Source organism: Malus domestica, chromosome 16, assembly GCF_042453785.1.
Source record: "Malus domestica chromosome 16, GDT2T_hap1".
Taxonomy (NCBI): Eukaryota; Viridiplantae; Streptophyta; class Magnoliopsida; order Rosales; family Rosaceae; genus Malus; species Malus domestica.
The window spans coordinates 31,566,135-31,574,305 of record NC_091676.1 but is presented as its reverse complement, the minus strand read 5'-3'; the positions used below and the strand labels follow the sequence as shown (position 1 = coordinate 31,574,305).

General features: G+C 37.2%; 1 long non-coding RNA gene across 1 annotated transcript; it reads left to right on the top strand.

Annotated features, from left to right (window-relative positions):
- Positions 1–888: 888 nt before the first annotated feature.
- LOC108171277 (uncharacterized) lies at positions 889–2,120 on the top strand. The gene is made up of 2 exons (XR_001787731.3): positions 889–1,501; positions 1,660–2,120. It is a non-coding gene; the product is annotated as an uncharacterized lncRNA (long non-coding RNA).
- The last annotated feature ends 6,051 nt before the right edge of the window (positions 2,121–8,171 follow it).

Here is an 8,171-nt window from a genome sequence, read left to right as displayed (position 1 = left end):
TGACATACTCAAAACACTTAATAGTTATATAAAAGCTTTGTCAATACTATACACATATGCAACCTGAGTAATCAATACTAAGTTCTCTAGACATATGCTTCGTTTCATATATATATATATATATATATATAGAGAGAGAGAGAGAGAGAGAGAGAGAGAGAGAGAGAGAGTGAGAGAGAGAGAGAGAGTAAGCATATTAAGAGTATAAACATTGATTACCAAAATGCTTCCTTAACAGTACACATACATCCATACATATACATATATATGCAGTAGAAAAGGTATCTGTAACAGCATATATATCAGTCTTTTGCCTTCGACCAACAACTTGTACAAATAATAGATCAAGGCAGGTATCTGCATAACACTTGTCCTGACTAATATATAACGGATAAATTGACTCCACTTGATCAATTCATATCATACAAAACATGCCTTTCAGCTTTTGTATCAAATAAGTATTTGCATAGAAAAGCTTGCACAAACTTCTGCATATAAAACTAGGTTTCCATAACAACATTCATAGAAATAACCATGAAAGGAAACAAGTTCTGGGAATAATTTGTTAAAAGGTAATCTTGTCTTCAGCCCAAGACAAGTGATCCAACCCAAAGCCAATGTACAAATGCTAGAAAATTCTAGCAATCTATGTCGGTAATAGTAGCTGGAAAATTCCAGCTATGTAAGTCGGTGGGAGTGTGTACATGATCATGAAAGTTCTAGAAAAATTGTGAGGACATTATGCAAGCCAATGTTGGTGTGCATGCTAGAAAGGTCTAGCTGATTGTAAACTTGTGTGGTTGAAATGCAAAGCCCAAAGGCGATGGGCAGTAGTAAGTCGGCAAAGTATGCCTATAAATATAGGTATGTGTGTGTGTGTTGAGATGAAAAACAACTAAGAGAGCAAGAAGTGAGAAAAGAGTGAAGAAGTGTAAAAGTGTTTGAGTGTTTCCTCTTGTACTAGTTTGTGAGTGAATAAAAATTTTGTGTAAAAACTTTGAGTGTTCTTTCTTTCTCTTGCCTATCAATTCTGCTACATTACATTCTTCTTTGTGAGATAAACGTCTCCAAAGTAGAGAAATCTTTTTAAGCCCCAACATAATTACCAAAGCCTTGCAAGCTGCAGGTCAACAGGATTTGGAATCATAAACCCACAGTTGTTCGCTAATCCCGTTCTCCCTTTTCGTATCCTCTCTCTGTGCAATTCCCTTTCTCTTCCCATGAGAAACTAACCTAATAATATTTCTTCCTTAATTTCGTCTCCTCCCTTTCCGATCCATCTCTCTCGCCCTCTCTTTCGGTCACTGTCGGGATTTTATCTCTAATATTAAAAAGTCAGAAGTGAGTTTTGGTGTCTTAAGCTTCAACAATTAATTTATGTATTATATTGATTGTGTTGTGTTTGTTTTCTCTTATAACCTATTTATTTTCTTTATAATTAAATAGTTGCAGATGAAAGTTTTGAAGCATCTACGTACAATCATTATCTTCAAAAGAGAAGGTGAGTATTTATTATATTGCATCTCAATCTCTCCAATCACAATGGTGCGACAGAAGTATAGCTATTTTGCTATTACATTGGACTTGGATTTCTGTTTTTGGTGTACACATTGGATTTGGATTTTTATACAAGGTTTCAAGGAGGTTTTCCTTATGCAGGGTAAGGTGATTATCGTCGCGTGATTTAAGTTGTCATCTCCAAAATTTTAAATATTATGAATTGAGTCAAGAAGATTAGGATTCTTTAGGCTTCCTACGGGAACAATTTCCGTTAGAAGAGAAGGTTCCATGGGAACAAGTGTGTTTTTTTTAAGAAAAAAAAAAAGAGAAGAAAAGAAGTGTGGGGAGAAATGATGAGAAGATATTGGAACATCAATTTGGAAAAGATGATGGAAGCAGAAGTTCATTTTGGTCATGGTACTAGGAAATGGAATTCTAGAATGGCACCTTATATCTCTGCAAAGCGTAAAGACATTCATATTGTAAATCCTACTAGAACTGCTCGGTTTTTATCAGAAGCTTGTGATTTAGTTTTTGATGTAGCAAGTAGGGGAAAACAATTCTTTATTGTTGGTAACAAAAATAAAGCAGCTGATTCAGTAGCACAGGCTGCAATAAAAGCTCTAAAAAAAATGTTAATAAAAAATGGCTCGGTGGCATGTTAACGAATTGGTATACTACAGAAACGAGACTTCATAAGTTTAGGGACTTGAGAACAGAACAAAAGACAGGGAGACTTAACCTTCTTCCGAATAGGGATGTGGTTGTGTTGAAGAGATAAGTATTTCACTTGCAAACATATCTCGGCGGAATTAAATATATGATGGGGTTACCCGATATTGTAATAATCGTTGATCAGCAAGAAGAATATACGGCTTTTCGAGAATGCATCACTTTGGGAATTTCAATGATTTGTTTAATCGATACAAATTGTGACCCGGATTCGATTCCAGTGAATGATGACGCTATAGCTTCAATCCAATTAATTCTTAACAAATTAGTATTTGCAATTTGTAAGGGTCGTTCTAGCTATATACGAAATTCTTGATTAATAATAAGATACGTAAATTTTTGGAGGAACTCCGTAGAATAGATTTATTGCATCGGTTACTATTCTTGAATAGTACAAAAGAGATAAAAATAATTGTGGGGATATTATGTGATTAGTTGATATTCAAAATATACAATTCAAGTATGCAAGTCAAAAAATGATGGTTGAATCAAAATAATTCCTTTAAAAGTTCTATTTCTTTTAGAGGGTAATATGAATGTTCTCTTATATTCGATCAAAACACTAAAATGGTTGTACGATATATCCGGTGTGGAGGTAGGCCAACATTTCTATTGGCAAATATGAAGTTTCCAAGTCCATGCCCAAGTACTTATTACTTCTTGGGTCGTAATTGCTATTTTATTAGGGTCAACCATTATAGCCATTCGTAATCAACAAACCATTCCTACTGACGGTCAGAATTTCTTTGAATATGTCCTTGAATTCATTTGGGACGTGAGCAAAACTCAGATTGGAGAAGAATATATATGGTCCATGGGTTCCCTTTATTGGAAAATCATACAGTTACCTCATGGGAAGTTAGTCGCACCCACAAATGATGTAAATACTACGGTTGCTTTAGCTTTACTCACTTCAGTAGCATATTTCTATGTGGGCCTTACAAAAAAGGGATTAGGTTATTTCGGTAAATACATTCAACCAACTCCAATCCTTTTACCCATTAACATCTTAGAAGATTTCACAAAACCCTTATCGTTAAGTGGACAAGACAAGCGAGCAAACTAATTAACCAACAAATTTTGACAGGCAGCAGACTTAGAAGATAATAAAAGGGAACCGTCACTAAACGAATGAGATCCTTGTATCCCAATTGCAACAAACAAACAAATGATCCAACTTATCACCATGTAAATGACAACTCGGACAACATCACTCGAGCGGTCACCACTCCAAGCACTAGAGTGATTAGGCAATAACAAACTCCAAACACAAGCCCAATAACAGTAATACGTAGGCGCCAATAAAACAACAAATTCCTTCTTTTCTTTTCCCTTCATTTCCTTCTTCAATTTGCACAAAACAAGCACTTTCCTTTTTTTTTCTTCCTTTCGTATAAGTGCAGCGAGCACCATGAACATCAATTGCGTCCTAGTTAGTGTAAATCAACAAGGGTGTGGTAACAGATGGTAAGTGCGGCAGTGGGTTTGATGCTGGAATGTTAGATGCGGCGGTGAGGTTTATCATCTGAAAACTGGTCAACAATGGTTCAAGGTGTTGGTGCATAACCCTCCAGCTGATTTCCAAGAGTCGTTGGATCATAGTCCAAGTGGCTTCTCTAGCTAGTCTTTGTTCTAAGTGATGAATTATAACAAGTGTAAGCATCTCATAGGCTGTCAAAATAAATGGCTACGATCTGTATTGATGTAAGAGAGAGAAGAATATCCCTTCCTCTCTCTTCTAACGGTAATATCCCACTTCTTGTGTGATTGATGAATGTAATGCACACATCACCATTTTCAACATTCTTTGAAATTCTCGGCAACTAAAAAGGTCGTACCCAGTGCACAAGGCTCCCGCTTTACGCAGGGTCTGGGAGAGGTGAATGTCGGCTAACCTTACCCCCATTTATGGAGAGGTTGCTCCCAAGTCTCGAACCCGAGACCTACCGCTCATGGGCGAAGGCACTTGCCATCGCACCAAGTGCGACCTCTTTTGAAATTCTCGGCAACTATTTTCCCAAAAATCTAAAATCGTTCAAATCCATTTTCGACGCTCAAAAACACTACTAAATGCTAACATGGCCTCAGAGCCTAGATTCATCATCTAAACTAGGGCGTGAACCTGTGGAAGAAAACTTGAATCATTTTAAGTTGTATTTGAGGTCATCCAAGTTTTAAGTTTGTTTGATTTCTCGATTTCAAAGTCTAATATGGCTGAGCTTCGTACTCCAATTTTCAATGGTGACAACTATGAATTCTAGAGAATTCATATGGAAACCATACTAAATTCTCATGGACTCTAGGATCTTGTAGAGAATTGATGTCTCAGATTCAAAGAAAGTGAATGAAGAGGTCACTAAAGAAACAATGAAGGGTGATTCCTCTGGTGCAGAGAAGCTGCCATGGACTGAAACTCTTATGAAGGATGCATGAGCTCTTGGATTGATCCAAGGAGATATTTTAGACCAAATCTTCCCTAGAATCATGAATGAAGAGACCTTTAAAGGAGCATGGGATATTCTGCAGCAAGAGTTCAGAGGAGGTTTAGCCTCCTTGAAGCACTTAAGGTCCAGGAAGTTTAGCCTCCTTGAAACGTTTTGAACAAAACAAACATGCTGAAAATTCAACTGAAAAATGCTTTTGCAAGCTTAAATGTAAAAGCTAAGCACCTTAAGGCTGGTGGATTCTCTAGAAATCAAAATTTTCAGAAGAATTGGAAATCAAAAGGAAAGAAGTGGGATAATAGGCCTAACTTTTCTCCCAAGCAAAATCCTATTCAAGATGTGAATGAAACAACTTGCAAACACCGTGATTAGGTACTCTATAGGAAGTGTTTATTTGAAGGAAAGCCAAATGCACTAGATGTGGTAAATTTGGTCATGTGTGGCTTATCACAATGTTAGTTTGAAGGAAAACCTAAATGCACTGGATGTGGTAAATTTGGTCATGTGCTCTTGCAATGGAAACAAAGGCACACAAAAGGTGAATTATGCCAATCAGTTTGAAGAGACAAGATCATTGTTCTATGTTTGCAATGTTGTGACAAATGTGAAAGTGAACCACTCTTGGTATATTGATAGTTGTCGTGGTAACCACATGACAAGTGATGAGAGATTACTTGTCAATGTGTAGAGGAATTTAACTTCCAAAGTGAAGATGGGAACCGGATAAATAGTCAATGTGGTAGGCAAAGGAACACTGGTAATTGAGACCAAATTGGGAGATTTGACAGATTGTGCAAACCAAGATACCAAGCCAAAATCCCTAATTTAATAGATTGAGCAAAAACCCTAATTTAACAGATTGACCAAATCCAAAATCCCTAAAACCCAAATTGATCAGCCACAATATTGAGGAAACTAAACCCTAATTCATAAATTACCTAAGGATTTGAAGGATAATGGTGGACAAATGGAGTTTGGACCATGGTTCTCGACAGTGAGGATGGGGTGGTGGTTGTCACAAGTCGCAACTCGTGATTGGGTGGAGCCGTGGAGGAGGATGAGAGGAGAGTCAAGTGTCGGAGTGAGGTGATGTTGTGTTGTGGAGGAGGATGAGAAGAGAGTCAGGTGCTAGAGTGAGGTGTCAGTTTAAATTAGCAACGGGCATGTTCAAGAGCCCGTGATTATATATTTATGAATCTGCCCCTCCCCTCCCCACCCCGTTCCATCTCTACCAAATTTAAACCCGCCTCGGACCCGCCCGACCAGAGTGGCCATTACCCGCCCCTACCAACGGGTTCAGACCCGTTTTGCCCACCCCTAGTATTTATTTCAAATCTCCTTTTTTTCAACAATTTCAAAATGTTGTTTAATTTTCTTCGTTTAAGTTGCTGAAAAATGATTTGTGTGATACTACTCCAAGTACAAAAATTACAAGTTTATTGCTATTCTGTGTTAAATTAGCTTGTTTTGGTTGTTGGTATGGTATTGATTCAAAGATTATTGTTTTAGGTGAATGCTGTGGCCAAGGATTTTCTGACATGACATGTTGATGTATTACCGTTTTGCTCTATGTCAATTTTAGTGAGCCTATGAAAAATAGTGAATTCAGATTTCGATATCTTTGATTACAGGTGTTTGTTTGGAAACTGTAAGCCCAATGGATGCATTTCGTTGTATGAGTGAATATTCTCATTATTTGTGGTTGATCTCCATCATTGAGTTCAGCTTACTCAAATTGCATGTTAGCTTTTAGTAACGCAGCTCCTCTTGCTAAAATTGCATATTAGCTTAGTGGTGTCTTTCCTCCTAATGAATGGTTCAAGGGCTATAGCTTAATAATGCAGCACTTCATCATCATCATGTCACCTTCTATTCATAGTGGTTAGAAACCCAGATAATATAACATCTAGATATGTTGCCAAGGCTACGGCCTTCGCTGCTTTTTCCCATGTAACATATTGGTTTGCAACTTTTTGCAGATTATTCATTCTGGCGAGGAGCAGTATTTAACAAAGATATAGTGATATTCACAATGAATTGTTAAACGTTGTAGAGTATAATGCTCACATGGTAAAACTCATTGATGGGGGCTGGAACTGCCATACTCAGTAAAATGGTTGTGTTGTGTATTTGTATTAAGATTGTAGAGTGTATGGTGTTTGAAATTTCAGGTGTCTAAAGTGTTAGTAGCATGAAGGTGGTTGTCATTTGCGTTTGGGCTCACGATGACGCTTTAAAAAACTCAAACCTTGTGCTTTGCCAGGTATTCTTTTGGCCTTCATGTTGTTAACCTCAATAAATTCCAGCAGTAGCTTGGTTATGCGTACAGGGAACAGTGGAAAGATTTAGTGAATTGGTAGGGTCGTGGCTCTTTGATCTTTTATTGTACTTGATTTTGTGATTATTAGTTGTTCAGTTTGCATTATTTTATGTGTAATCTCTTTGAGTTTGTGATTTATGGGTTTTTCAGATGAAGATGACATTTTGATTTTCTGGGACAAAGTTGACGAGTTGAGTTAGTTCTTGTTCTTGTTCTTGTCATGGGCTCGTAAAGTAGGTATTGTACGCTGAAATGGATCCATGGTTTGTATACTCGATTGGTTATTGATCTTCTGATCTTGTATTAATTGTTCAGTTCTAGTCGTGTTCAAGGGTCTTAAGTTAGTCATGCAATGTCATGTAAGAACACTAAAAAATGTTGTAATGCATGATAGATTTAGAACATCGCCACATTTTCGTCTCCATCCTTGTTCAACAAATGATGTGTCATCTAATATTTATTCAAAGTGGGACACACTCCGAACCTCAATTTGTTATTTTAACAAGTATGACATTGACATGCATATAAACACATCAAACCAAGTGAAAAACGTTGGCACCTCCAGTAGGTGAGAAACTTTGATAATGTTGACAACTCTCGTACCGAACGAGATCAGCAGGGATTTGGATTGGAACAAAATACAATAGAGTCCCCTACTTTGTAAAAAGTGCTCTATAAATGATGTAGTCGGGGTGTCCTTAAACACATATTCTCATCCGATACAATGATAAAACAAAGATGGTACTAGAGGCTCAAAGGGACTTGATGAGCAAGTGATTCGATGATTAATCATATTTTCAGAAAAACCAGCCGCTAATAATTTTGCCATTTTAACATAGGAAAATTTTATTTGGACCCAATAAACTTATTTCTACACCCATTAAATTTTTGTTAAATTTTATATTCCAATTATGCCCTAAAGAAAATATGGGTGTAGAAAGATATTATCAACTGGCGAAAAATCCAGCCACAATTGGCTGCCGGAAATTGGAAAATGGATTGCCGGAGGGTGGAGAAGAACAGCAAAAATATAGTGGAGGGCGGTTGTGGTCTTCGACGACATCAAGAGAATGTGTCGCCAGAGAAGCTAATAAAATCTCATCAAACCCTAATTTATCTCGTTCATCAACTCCATGGCCAAGGTTGAAGGTGAAGGAAAAATTTTGTCCTAGCTA